Source organism: Schistosoma haematobium, chromosome ZW (genome assembly GCF_000699445.3).
Source record: "Schistosoma haematobium chromosome ZW, whole genome shotgun sequence".
Lineage (NCBI taxonomy): Eukaryota > Metazoa > Platyhelminthes > Trematoda > Strigeidida > Schistosomatidae > Schistosoma > Schistosoma haematobium.
This window is the reverse complement of record NC_067195.1, coordinates 66,846,517-66,859,778: the sequence shown is the minus strand read 5'-3', so window position 1 is coordinate 66,859,778 and position 13,262 is coordinate 66,846,517.

The window sequence follows — 13,262 nt, the reverse complement described above, 5'->3', positions numbered from 1 at the left end:
CAAAACGTGAGTCAAGAAGATAAAGTGGCCCATCCAGAAGTTAGAATAAGTTATATGGGCTTAACATAGTAACTGACACTACACATATATATATCCTCTTGACTATAATTTAACACTACAGTGTCATGTTGATTTAGCAGAATGATGGAGATTATGGACGATGTTCTATTTTAAGATTATAACTGATCTGATTCTCTCGCATTCCTGAGACTGAAAATTTAGAACTTCTTGGAGAAGTAGGTAGTTGATCGAGAATAATATCCATCATATGATAAGGGTCATGGTACATATGCTCTTCCGAACAAGGTCCAAAATAAACATACAAAGCAGCTTTTAGCAACTTTGCAGTCAATTTCTCTGTGTTGTTTGTTATATTCTACAATACACATAGTGTAAGCTTAACGTTGAATACTGGTTAGGATTCAAATGGTTCAAATGGTTGCGGACGGAATAGAAGAAGCTTTCGCTTAACAGGCTTCCGTGTCTAGTAGCAGGAGATCACCAAATCTTCCAGACAGGAATCTAAGTAAGTTAACAATAAAAGAGGAAAAGAAATTAGTAAATCATAGTGTGATACTATCTTTATGCCTTAAGAATAGATCAAGTTGCCTCTTAAAAAACTCCTGAGAATTCGCCTGGACTAGCTCGGCAGGCAGCGAATTCCAGCATTCGACAACTCTTAAGAAGTAGAAGTTGTGTCTACATTCCGTTCTGCTATGTTGTGTCTCCAGTTTTTGGATGTTACCCCTTAGGTTAGTGTTGGAACTAAGCTTAAGTAGGTGTTTGAGAGGATGTCCGGAAATGTTAAGGATACTATAAGCCATCAGAAGGTCACCTCTAAGACATCTATACTCTAATGGGTAAGGGTTAAGTGAATGGAGGCGCTCTTCATAAGGTTTAAATTTGAGTCCCGGAACTGATTTTGTGGCTCGCCGTTGAACACGCTCCAGGGTGTCCTTATCCTTTTGGAGTGAGGCGGGAAATATTATATTTCCGTACTCTGAATGGGGACGGATAAAATTATTGAAGATTATATAGAAAGTTCTTCCGTCAAACTGGCCAAAATGCGCTCCAATGATACCATTGCAAGGTTTGCTCGGAAGGCAGTTTTGTCACAGTTAGCGTAAGACTTTAAATCGTAGGGCACCAAGACTCCTAAATCTTTTTCGACTTGGGATACTACGAGAGAGGGGTTACCTAAGTTATAACTGTAGTCTGCGACATGTCGCAGATGGACTACTTTACACTTTGAAGTGTTAAAGGTAAGTCCGTTATCGTCTGCAAGTATTCGGAGTTTGACAACACTATTGCACGTAACAACTTTTATAATCAAAATGTGTCAACCCAGTGAAATCAGAAGTCAGAAAAGTAGACGTTCCAAGATATATTTGATAGGCTATCGATATATCAAGTAGTGAATAATCAAGGCTGGTTAGTAGGTGTAGGGGATGTATATTGTTGCACCTTTTTTTCACGTGGTATTATTTGATTTTCCTATTAGTTTTTCCCTCTAATTTAACATTTATTAGCGATAAATAATTCGTCACTGGTAGGGTTCTATCAACTTGACACCTCATTTTTGGATTTCAACGTCACACATTAATTTCGATAGTTTTCACGTTGGTTACCTCTTTTCGCTCATTAACGTTATTATATTTGCTCTTAAAAAATACTGGAACTGATCGTATCATAAAACTTTACAGCTCTAGTAAGCCAAGTTTTAACTGTCGTTGTTCACTTAATTAAAGTTTATATTTACATTACTTCCGATAATGTCCAGGCCATCTAAAAAGCATATAGTCTCTCCTGATGACTATAGCACCTGCAAAAGATCTAAATCAGTCACTAAAGCGAATAATGTGAAGCCTTATAAACATACTGATCAATCTGCATCCTACTCTGATCTTCCTTCAGCTACACTAAACGTGCACCGTTTACTTGGACAAGACATATCACTACCTTGTATCTCGCTTGTATATATAAATAAGAGCAGTCACATACCATTAGAGTCGACATCATTTTCAGTCCAAACAAAAGTATCACATGTTGTAAGCAGTATTTAGACAGTGCGACTGACCCCAAACACCCAACAATTTTACAATCGGCCATCCTGAGTAGCGGCTCACGGAGTACATGTAAGCCTGCCTACAATAGCCAGCCCGATGATGTAGATCTTGACTACTCACCCAGACATATACTCCATCCCCCAACTGAGTATGCACAAGGTGACCACCCGGTAGACACTTGCAATAGGTTTGTATGTATCCATAATGACCTCAAAAACTTTGATATAAATTCCAATAATCTCAATACCGGTAGATCTAAAAGCAGTTAAACAGTACTTAGCCTCACCCAAACTATTCAAGGCTTATCACCGAACAAATATTTAATCAGTGTTCCAGAAAATCTCGATCTCGAAATTGTAAAAAACAATGAGAAAGTAACTGACTATATATCATCGGAAGTGTTGAAAAGACTTCAGTGTATGCAGAATGTCATTGTGTATAATATACCTGATAGTGCGAACATAAAGATAACTGAAAAATACTCTACTACAAGAATGTGGATTGTCGCAATCTTGGTGTGCAACAAGAAGATTACGTAAACCACACACTAAAGCCTCCTGCCTCATCCTATTTCAGTTTGGCAGTATCACTGAAGCTAATCACCTCCCTAGTCAGTCATTACTGAAGCGTATTCCAACATTTAAAAAGATAAGAATCATCCATGACAGGATTGCTATCCTGCGTCGAATCTTCAATGGAATACGAACTAATCAACCCAGTCTACGTGGCCGCGGCAGTTACAGCGTTTGCCACTACACAAATCCTGGAACACCGTACACCACCCCTTCCAAAAACGGAGGCACTTAGGATGCTGCTATTGATCCTAAGAACAAGACTGCACATAAAGTAGCTGGGACCACTCATCCTCAGCCCAAACACTCAGCTACCCCGAAATGCCAATCCGCTTATGCCTCAATAGTGCCCCAGTATTGCCCCGATAAAAGGACTCAAAATAATCCTCCCAGGGATAGCCTTAACAGCTATAGACGCTCAGACACAGCTGTACGAAATAATACTAAACCCTCTGAAAAACCCACCAGTACTCCAGCACCTTGACCTAAAACACTTACCTTTTCATAGCAGTAGAATGCCCTACAACAAACATAGTCAACTGGCAGTACCCTCTCGTCCTAACGTGAAACTGTAGTGGCATTAGACCATAACCACACAATCTTCAAAGCTGAACACAAGACTACTCGGAAAATAGACATTGAATATTTAACGTGGAGAAATACCTAACGATGGAGAAGGCGCGAACAATGAATTGAATGGACTAGAGTTGATCGAATGGCATGGCTCAGCCATGCAGGCGTGGTCTCTGCTGAGTGTTACCTTATATCTTCTATTCATATTAAATATATTGTTCTTTCTCTAGCCTAAGCTTGTTCTCCATCATGTATTGGTAATTGTTACGATACAGTGAGTTGGCGTAGTCGATGGTGTGACTTCCACGCAAAATCTTATAGATTAGGTAGTTATATCATGACAAATCTACAAATTTAGGATTAGGTCTATTATTAGAGCAGCACTAATGCTATAGTAGACAATTATTCTACAAAACTACACTCGCCAAGAACCACTCCTACACGTGGTACCCGTAAGTCATATAGTGTGGACCATGAAAGCTCCGTGAACCAGCACACAACTACACACAGCAAAAACACCTTTCTTGGCAACAATATCAGGCAATCTTTCATTCCTTACCAAAAACATACAACCTCCCCAACTACCCATAATAGGACTAAAGTTGCCCACCGCATACGAAGAAGCCATAACGTTGGCCTATTTGGGAACCCACCTACTAATTCTAGATACTATCTAAGTCAAGCCACCCTATACAACTCTTTAATCCCCCTAATTCGACATATACACCATCTCACTCTTTTTTATCTCTCTCCTTTTCAACAGTGCTGCTATGGGGTCTCCAAATGTTGAGAGCGACAATCCCACTATTCTGAGAGTATCTTTATATTTCAACCTAATGGGGAGTGGCACATCTTTCTCAACATCAATAACTGTCTCTAGCCATAAAAGCTCATTGACAAAACCTTCCGATCACTCCCTAAATACAATACCAAACCATTCAACTCTGCCTTTCATTCCTAAACACATGTAGCGTGGTGTCGAGTCGGGATTAACTATGAACACCGCTACCAAGAAACACGTTCCAAGTAAATCAGAAGGCGATCTCGTGACATCGAAAGGATACCGAGATCGTGCCAGAATACAAGCTTGGTTACAGAACGTAACCGAATTCGCGCGAAGTCACAATCAAAGTGTGAGAATAAGAATGGAAGCACAATATAGCTGTCATTAGCACAGTCAAACAAAGCACATTAAAACAAACACTGGTACAGTTGGTTATAATAATAATTGTTTTTATTAAACCAGTCGTGTTCTCGTGATAAATGTGAATCACTACAGGAGCCCCCCGCTAGAAAGGGTTTACACTTTCGATAAATAGCGGTTTAAATCGTGGGACTGACCGGCCGACGAGCGATTGTAGGACGGAAGAATTGGCGAACAGGAAAGCGATCGTTGATCGTCGAGTTGCCAACGAAGGTCGTTTTCGGAGAACGGTACCAGGAGCGATGTGCTGTATTTGTTGCTTGAGTAGGCATGCCACACCAGAGTGGTTTGTATCCAGAATCTGAAGATGCGTTCGTAGGGGTCCGGACCAGAAACGCTGCAGACGCAGGACGAAACCGAGTTGAGCCGATGAACCAGAAGCTACCATAACGACCAAGTTCGAGACCAAGCGTATGCCAAGTATTCGAAACCAATATATCGACTGAGTACGTTGACAAGAGCGTGGGTGATCAGGCCAGCTTTCGCCAAAGTTGACTGAAGTCGACGGAACCAAACGGAGATGGTCGAAGGCGTGGGTTCAGGAAACAAAAAGAAAAGCAAAAAAGAGAAGAGTGTAGCATGCGTGTAGTATAGGAATAACCCTACACCGTATCGGTTGTTGACTGTGCGACTAGTCGCGGAAGCGTACGGGCAACCGTACTCGGCGACCGGAACGTGAGACGGTAGTCTCGTTCGTATCTCGTGAGCCTGCAATCTCATCCGAGGTCAGAGGCGGCGTGGTCTGCTGATCTGGACGTGAGACTGTCGTCTCGTCCGTAGACGGTGCAGATGACGCAAATGTTGACCGGGACGTGAGAATGAGGTCTCATATCTATCTAGCGTGGGACCTGAAGAAGATTTAAGGATCCCGCTAGGTTTGATAGGTCTAGCATTGAATCTCAGGTTACCAGATAGGGCACTGTCATTGACGTGTGCTGGTTTGAGACGATCAACACTAACGATCTCGACGCGGCCATGTCGATCAACCTTGAAGGTCTTTTCGTGACGAGCGATCACGTGAAAAGGGCCTTCGTAAGGCTGTTGCAAAGGTTTGTGTACCGAATCTACTCGTATGAAAACATGTGAACAGGTAGATAACTCTCGAGGGAGAGCGACCTGTCGATGTTGTATTCGAGTTGACACCGGAGACAGCGTTCGCATAAATGCAGACAGTCGATGGACGTAGTCTGATTTACCGAAATTAGGTCTGCTCCGTGGTGTGAAGAATTCTCCGGGCAGACGCAATGTCGTGCCGTATACCAGTTCAGCGGCGGAACATTGTATATCTGCCTTCAAGCTCGTTCGAATACCCAAGAGGACGAGCGATAAGGTTTCGTACCAGTTGTCGTTCTCGTGTGCTCGCAGAGCCCTTTTAAGTTGGCAATGAAACCGTTCAACTTAACCATTTGATGCTGGGAGGTAGACGTTAATGCGCATGCGAATGCATTCCGCAGGAGAATAGTTAATAGGGGAAAATTTCTTGAATAAAGCGTGGAATTCATCGTCACGCGAATGAAAAGTAACAAGGATTCGGTACACATACATGTGAGTCTATTATATTAATACCATTCTTATCGTTATCCGTCATGTCGCGTATATTATATATTGAAAAATATGAAAATGTACGACAGACGTGGATAGATAAATCATAGACTCACCGAATTGGCTTCTTTGGAAGATTTGACCAGAGGTTGAGGCGTGTTCCAGAACTTGGGTCACCAATTGTAGCGTGGTGTCGAGTCGGGATTAACTATGAACACCGCTACCAAGAAACACGTTCCAAGTAAATCAGAAGGCGAAGGTTGAACGTAACCAAATAAATCCATAAAGTCCCCGAGAAGCCAAATATCAGAATGCAATTAATGGACCAAATCAAGATATATTCGCTGGCGATCTCGTGGCATCGAAAGGATACCGAGATCGTGCCAGAATACAAGCTTGGTTACAGAACGTAACCGAATTCGCGCGAAGTCACAATCAAAGTGTGAGAATAAGAATGGAAGCACAATATAGCTGTCATTAGCACAGTCAAACAAAGCACATTAAAACAAACACTGGTACAGTTGGTTATAATAATAATTGTTTTTATTAAACCAGTCGTGTTCTCGTGATAAATGTGAATCACTTTACACACTTATTTCACTAACCCAAATTCCGACTGCCTTTCTCGCATTAACCTTATTGGTAATAGACTCAAGGTTCTTTAATATAGAGTGAACACTTACAATTCTTCCTTTTCTCATGGCAAAACAGATGATTTACTGGGTTTATATCATACCCTTCTACTAGACAAACAGTCACCGTACCTGACACTCATGTTAATCAACGCTCGATCTGTACAATGTAGGATGACTCACCTATGCACCCCATTACTTTTAAACAACCTCTCACGTGTTTTGATAACGGAAAGTTGGCTGTCCTCCGATAACACGGACTCATATCTACAAATAGACACCTATAAGCTCTTCTGCTGTGATCGAGTTACCAGGAAGGGTAGTGGTCGTCTTGTTTATGTATCAAAAAAATTTGGAGCGGAAATCTATAGCGACTATGTCCTCAGCAAACTTCCTGATTAGAAACATTAGAAATATTCAATATCACCACCAAATCTGCACTAGACACTACTATACCCTCTAAAATTGGTTTTAAAACAATTACTCCCTATATAAACCAATAGACTAGGTCTAAGCTGCGAAAACTGAAAAGGACGTACTATATATCAAAAGACTTCAGTGCCCTGCACCAAATATACTCTGTACTTGACGGAGTACAAAGTCAACACAACAAGCATAAACAGGTAGAGGAACGTACTGCGCTCGCTGCTGCATATAAAGCCCAAGCCCTATGTCGTCTCCTCACGAAACGCATAAGAAAGAACACAGACCACAACATTCACTCCTTACTGCACGATGGAGTGACATGTTATGACCAAACCGACATGTGTGAACTATTAAGTGAATGGTTTTCTCACAATGGGAATACATCTGATGCTCCAGACATCGACATAAAGTGCACCGGCAAAAACTATCTTAGTACCATGGACTTCGACATTAGGAATATACATACCGCCATTAAAACCCTTAAGCCAAATTCGAGTTCTGGTGCCGATGACATCCCTTCAATCGTTTATAAAATGTCAGGACCGGACATACAGACACTACTACTCAAAATATACACATTATCTTTAGAGACAGGTACATATCCGGAAACCCAGAAGGTAACGTATGTTCTTCTCAAACACAAATCCAGACCGAGAAACCTGGTTGAAAACTACAGACCTATAAATATCACTCCGGTCATATCACGCATAATGGAAAAAGTGATAGAAAACCAACTATCTGATAACCTACTCAAGGAAGATCTAATAGACCCGTCACAACACGGCTTCATTAGAACAAGGTCGTGCAGTACATGCCTGACAGACTTCTTTAACGAGGTTACTCGTATACGTGACCAGAAGAAACTAGTTATTATACTATACTTCGATATTAAGAAAGCCTTTGATAAAGTACCTCATAATCTTCTAATCAACAGACTTAAGTCAGTTGGAATTATAAATCCCCTTTTGCAATGGATCAAGTCTTTTCTTACGAATAGATATCAAATAACCAAGATTAACTCTAATACATCTACACCTCGACCAATAACCAGTGGTGTTCTGCAGCGTAGTGTCTTGGGTTCATTGCTCTTTATAATCTACATCAACAATATATGCAAGTGTTTTAACACAGGTAAGACCTACCTCTATGCCGATGACGTTATTATGATGTTATTATCAATGCATTCATACATGTATCCTCTCTAAACTTTAATGCTAAGGTTATCACTGGGGATTTCAATTATCCTGGGATCAACTGGAGTACCGGTAGTTGTCAGTCATGTAATGATGAGTTATCGGCAACCATTAACATGCAGTGCTGGTCACAGTGGGTTCTTAACCCAACTAGAGGCGATAGTATACTCGATCTAATATTTAGTAGAGATGTTATCCCACTATCTGTAAAAGTATATGATGAATTTGAAAGCAGTGACCATAAGATAGTAGTTTGCGCTCTCCCTATCTATCTCTCTTATAACCCACCCATTCAAAAAACCTGTCAATATAGAGACTATAAGCATGCTGACTGGGATCTCCTGCATTCATTGAATAAACTTTCAGACTGGGACAACTTTTTTTCATGTAATAGTCTCATGGATGCTATCGACGAATTCTATCTGATCATTAACTATTGTTTAGATTCCAGTGTACCTCTTAAAACGTACAGGTTTAGTAAACCTTACGAAATACATATACCAGCTAAATATCGTAATAAATTAAAACGCCTACAGAACTGTTATTTTAAGTCAGACGACTTCACAGCAGTTGCACAAATAACAATTTTTAATCAAATTAAAGAGGAACACAGGTTAAAAGCCATTAATGAGGAGCTGTTAGCCCTTAATACTAAATCGAAAGTACAAAACTTAACTCTTCTTTTCAATAAACGCACTAAAGCGACTCGAAATGTTGATATACCGTGCATCCAGCATAATAGCACTTTTATATACGACTCTAAAACCATGGCCGACCTTTTCAGTAGTATATTCGCGGATGGTGTAGAAAACATAAGTGGCTATGCTTCAAGAGTTATGTGCGTGACTAGCAACTCAATAAAACCTATCTCCTTCACATGCATGAAAATTAATAAGGCTATAAATACCCTTAAGCTTTCGAAAGGTCACGGAGTAGACGGGATTTCATCATTTCTCTACAAATATGGTGGTCCAGATATTCCACTTCTTCTTCTAAAGCTGTTTACTCTCTCTATGGAAACCGGTTCTTACCCTTACTGTTGGAAAACCGCGTACATCATACCACGTTACAAATCTGGAGATAAGACTGACATGAACAATTACCGGCCAATAAATATTACTCCAGTTATTTCTAGGATTATGGAAAAAATTATAAGTGATGAACTTTCCAACTTTTTACTTGCTGGAAAATTTATCAATGATACTCAACATGGATTTCTTAAAAATCGTTCTTGTACGACATGTCATTTTGACTTTAATTTAGTCTATTCTCTACGTAGCCAAGGATATCTAGTCTTAGTACTATATCTGGACATTTCTAAAGCCTTTGGCATGGTTAGCAACCAACTTCTTATAGGTAAGCTCGCATCTTATGGGGTTCGAAATCCTTTGCTTGCTTGGCTTGATTTCTTTTATCAGCAATCGATACCAAATAGTTAAAATTAACTCTTCATTGTCTAACGCTGCCCCTGTTAGAAGTGGTGTAATACAAGGTATTGTCTTAGGCCCTTTGCCCTTTTTAGTGTTTATCAATGATATTTGTGAAAGTTTTTGTGTCCGTAAGCCCCTTCTATACGCAGATGATCTTAAAGTAGTATATTCATTTTCTCCACATGAGCTGAAAAATATGCAAAATTGCATCAGCATGGAGCTTAACAAGGTAGCACAGTGGTGCTTAAAATGGCAACTGGAGCTTAATACGGTTAAATGTGGATGGATATGCTTCGGCGATACATCACTCAACCTAGACATTATCATAAATGGAGAAGTGTTATCTAGGTTACATACAGTAGTAGACTTAGGACTTAGATACTCCCAAGACTTGTCGTTTACAGAACAGATATTGAAACAGACCTCTAAGTCTCAACGTCTAATAGGTTACATAACTCGAAACCTTTGTAACACTGAGTCACGTATTCTAATGTGCAAAGTTTGTGCTCGACCTCTCCTGGAATACTGCACGTTTATTCTTAGCAGTGCGCTCATAAAGGATAAATTAAGGCTGGAATCAGTACAGAGACGATTTACACTTCGTATTCTTGGAGCTGATTGTACCTTAACTTATAATTCTAGATGCAATAAACTTGGGCTAGACCCTTTATGGAGGAGGAGACTCAAACTAAATCTTATCTTTTTCTTCAAACTACTTCATAAACTATCGTTTACATCCGATCATGCGATTCAATATGCAGAAACCTCCCATTATTACATCCGTAATTCCTTGGCACTAGTGAAACAAACTTATTCTAAATCATCTCTTTATATGAATTACTTCACCTGTAAATTTTCTAGACTCTGGAATAACCTACCACAATCTATCCGCACGATAAAATCACTCCCATTATTTGTTCGCTGCATCGATGCATACTGCTCCTCTGAAAATGCATTGAATGGTCTAGCGCCTTTAAGTGTATCTCATTCCACAAGTGATATTTTAGGAACCTTAAATGTTTAGCCATCTTTATTAGTGAATTCCCTTAGTAAAACCACCCACTTGCTGTCAATATGTTAACACCGCCCCTAGCAATTTTAACTAATTTAATTAACATAACCAGTATATCACTGTGTCACATAACACACGCATTTAGGTAGACCGGATTGATATATTTTGGTAATTACTTTTTTGTTGTTCCGTGCTCTGCGTTTTCGTTTTAATTTCTCTAGTTGTAGATAATTATCATTATTTCGATCTGGCACACGAATTGACCTTAATTACACCGTTCATAAATCAACAGGCTGTCCATTTAAGAAATATTAAAAATTCCCGGCTGATGCATTGGATCGCTGTAATATATTTACTACTTAAACAACTACTGAACTAGTATACTTAAAACTTTCTTTTATCACATGTTTCTTCTGCACGTCTAACGTTACTATTTATATCAAATTGATCATGCCTGTAAACTGGCGTGAATTCTGTAATTATTATTATTTTTCAGAATATAAAAATTATTATTACAAAGTTTGTGTAAGACCTATCGTTGAATACTGCTCGTTCTTATTTTCCAACCTACGCTTATCTGATATACTAAAGCTGGAAGGAATACAACGAGACTTCACCCACAAAGTACTTAAGACTGACTCGGTCATTGACTACAGTTCCCGATGCCAAATCTTAGGAATAGCACCCGTTTGGGAGAGAAGGCTTAGGTTTAATTTGATTCTCTACTTCAAACTACTCAAAAACCTTACTTATTCAACACTTAAGATAATTCTTGCCCGAGATTCACATGAATACGGACTTCGAAACAAAGTATCTTCGGTCAAAGTTGAGAAATACAGATCAAAAACTCGGGAAAACTTCTTCCTCACCAAGTATGCAATAATATGGAACAGTCTTCCCTCCGAAACTCACATGGCAGATGAATTACATACGTTTGTAAAACTGCTTGATCACGCCCTCACTTGCACTGATCTTGCACGTACGAACACATCTGCGCCCCACTCAGACATCATAGGCTCTCTCCATGTCTAGACCAAAATAGACTTCAAGTTCAGTTTGCCTTATTTTTCCTACTTTGCAGTTGTATTAATTACGTTCTCCACCCTATTTCTTCACTTGAAGTAGACAGGCAACTCACTGGACCTATCATTAATGTTAAACTAAACTCGTTCGATAAGGAACACTCACTACCACCCTAAAAAGTCAAGAGGACCGCACAATCGGCTGCCTACTACCAGTGGTCTTGTATCTATGAAGCCTGTTACCAACCAACTGGTTAGGACAACAGAAAATAACATCAGCACCAAGTTACTGTGGGTTCCTTCCTGTTTATCCTGTATTAACCGTTTACTCTTCTGTACACTATATTGACTAGCAATTAATATTATTTCTCTACACGTTCCCTTATCCACAACTCATATACTTCTATACTTTTTCCGCCTGCTTAAATAAACAACTATCCTACAATATACCCTTCTTAACGCTTATACTCTGATTGGCAAACTATACTTTATACTATAGTCAATTAAAGCACTGCTTCGATGCCTTACCCACAGTCCATAACTTGTAACTGCCTGATAAACTTGTAAAGTGGTACTTATAGAAATAGTGTTTTCCAACAGGTTGTGAAACAGAGAATTGTGTGAGGAATGACGTATATACAAAAATAAGCCTAAATGAGCCTAACATCACAAAAGGAGGGAGGGTGGAGTTACTGACCAGCAAGCATTGATGGTGAGGGCGATAACTTCAATCCACCCGTTTTTGTGGGGACAGAACATTTTGTATGTATCAGGCTCCTCATGATTGAGAATAAGTCGATCAATCTGTGATATAGATTGTCTTCCTACGCTCACCACTCAGACTCATGTTTCCAATATTATGCTGGATTAGCTATTCTACTAAGACTACCTATAACATGCTAACTCGGACTTTTACACCAGGATTGTGTAGCTGGCATCGGATAGACAAAAAAAGGGAAAAAATTAGATAACAAAATATATAGTCATTAGTATTCTTAACACTTCACCCTCTATATACACACCCTCCTAATAAACCGCTTCCCTTGTACCAACCTTGACTTCCCTTCCTTCATGTGACCTTACTCCAACTTGTTAAACATCACAACTCATTGTTCTTTATTAGTACATTCTCTAATATGGGGCCTCTGACTTCACTTCACTCTAACAAGACATAATATGAACTTATTCTAATTTATTATACCTCTGTCCGTTCTACCACACAATGTTAAGCAACGTTTGGCGTTCATATCCAAGTGCCTTGCTGCTCTTCTGTTTCTCTTTTTTTCTTCTCCAGAATCTTGCTCTGAGAGCACAGCTATGAAGCTTCTGACATTTGGAACAAACTTGACGTACGCGTCCCCTCAATGTCATAGTTTACAGCAAGCGCTCTACGAGTCTACTTTATAACAACTATAAACTTAATAAGTTGGGAAACATTTTGTGAACCGACAAATGTTGTAATTTATAGACCATGCCTGTAAAAACGGTGTGTACCTGCACATGCAGAAATATATTATTATTATTATATGGCTTACTATACACAGTCATGAATGCAAAATACTAATCGGATAAGTTTATCGAGCTCCTAAT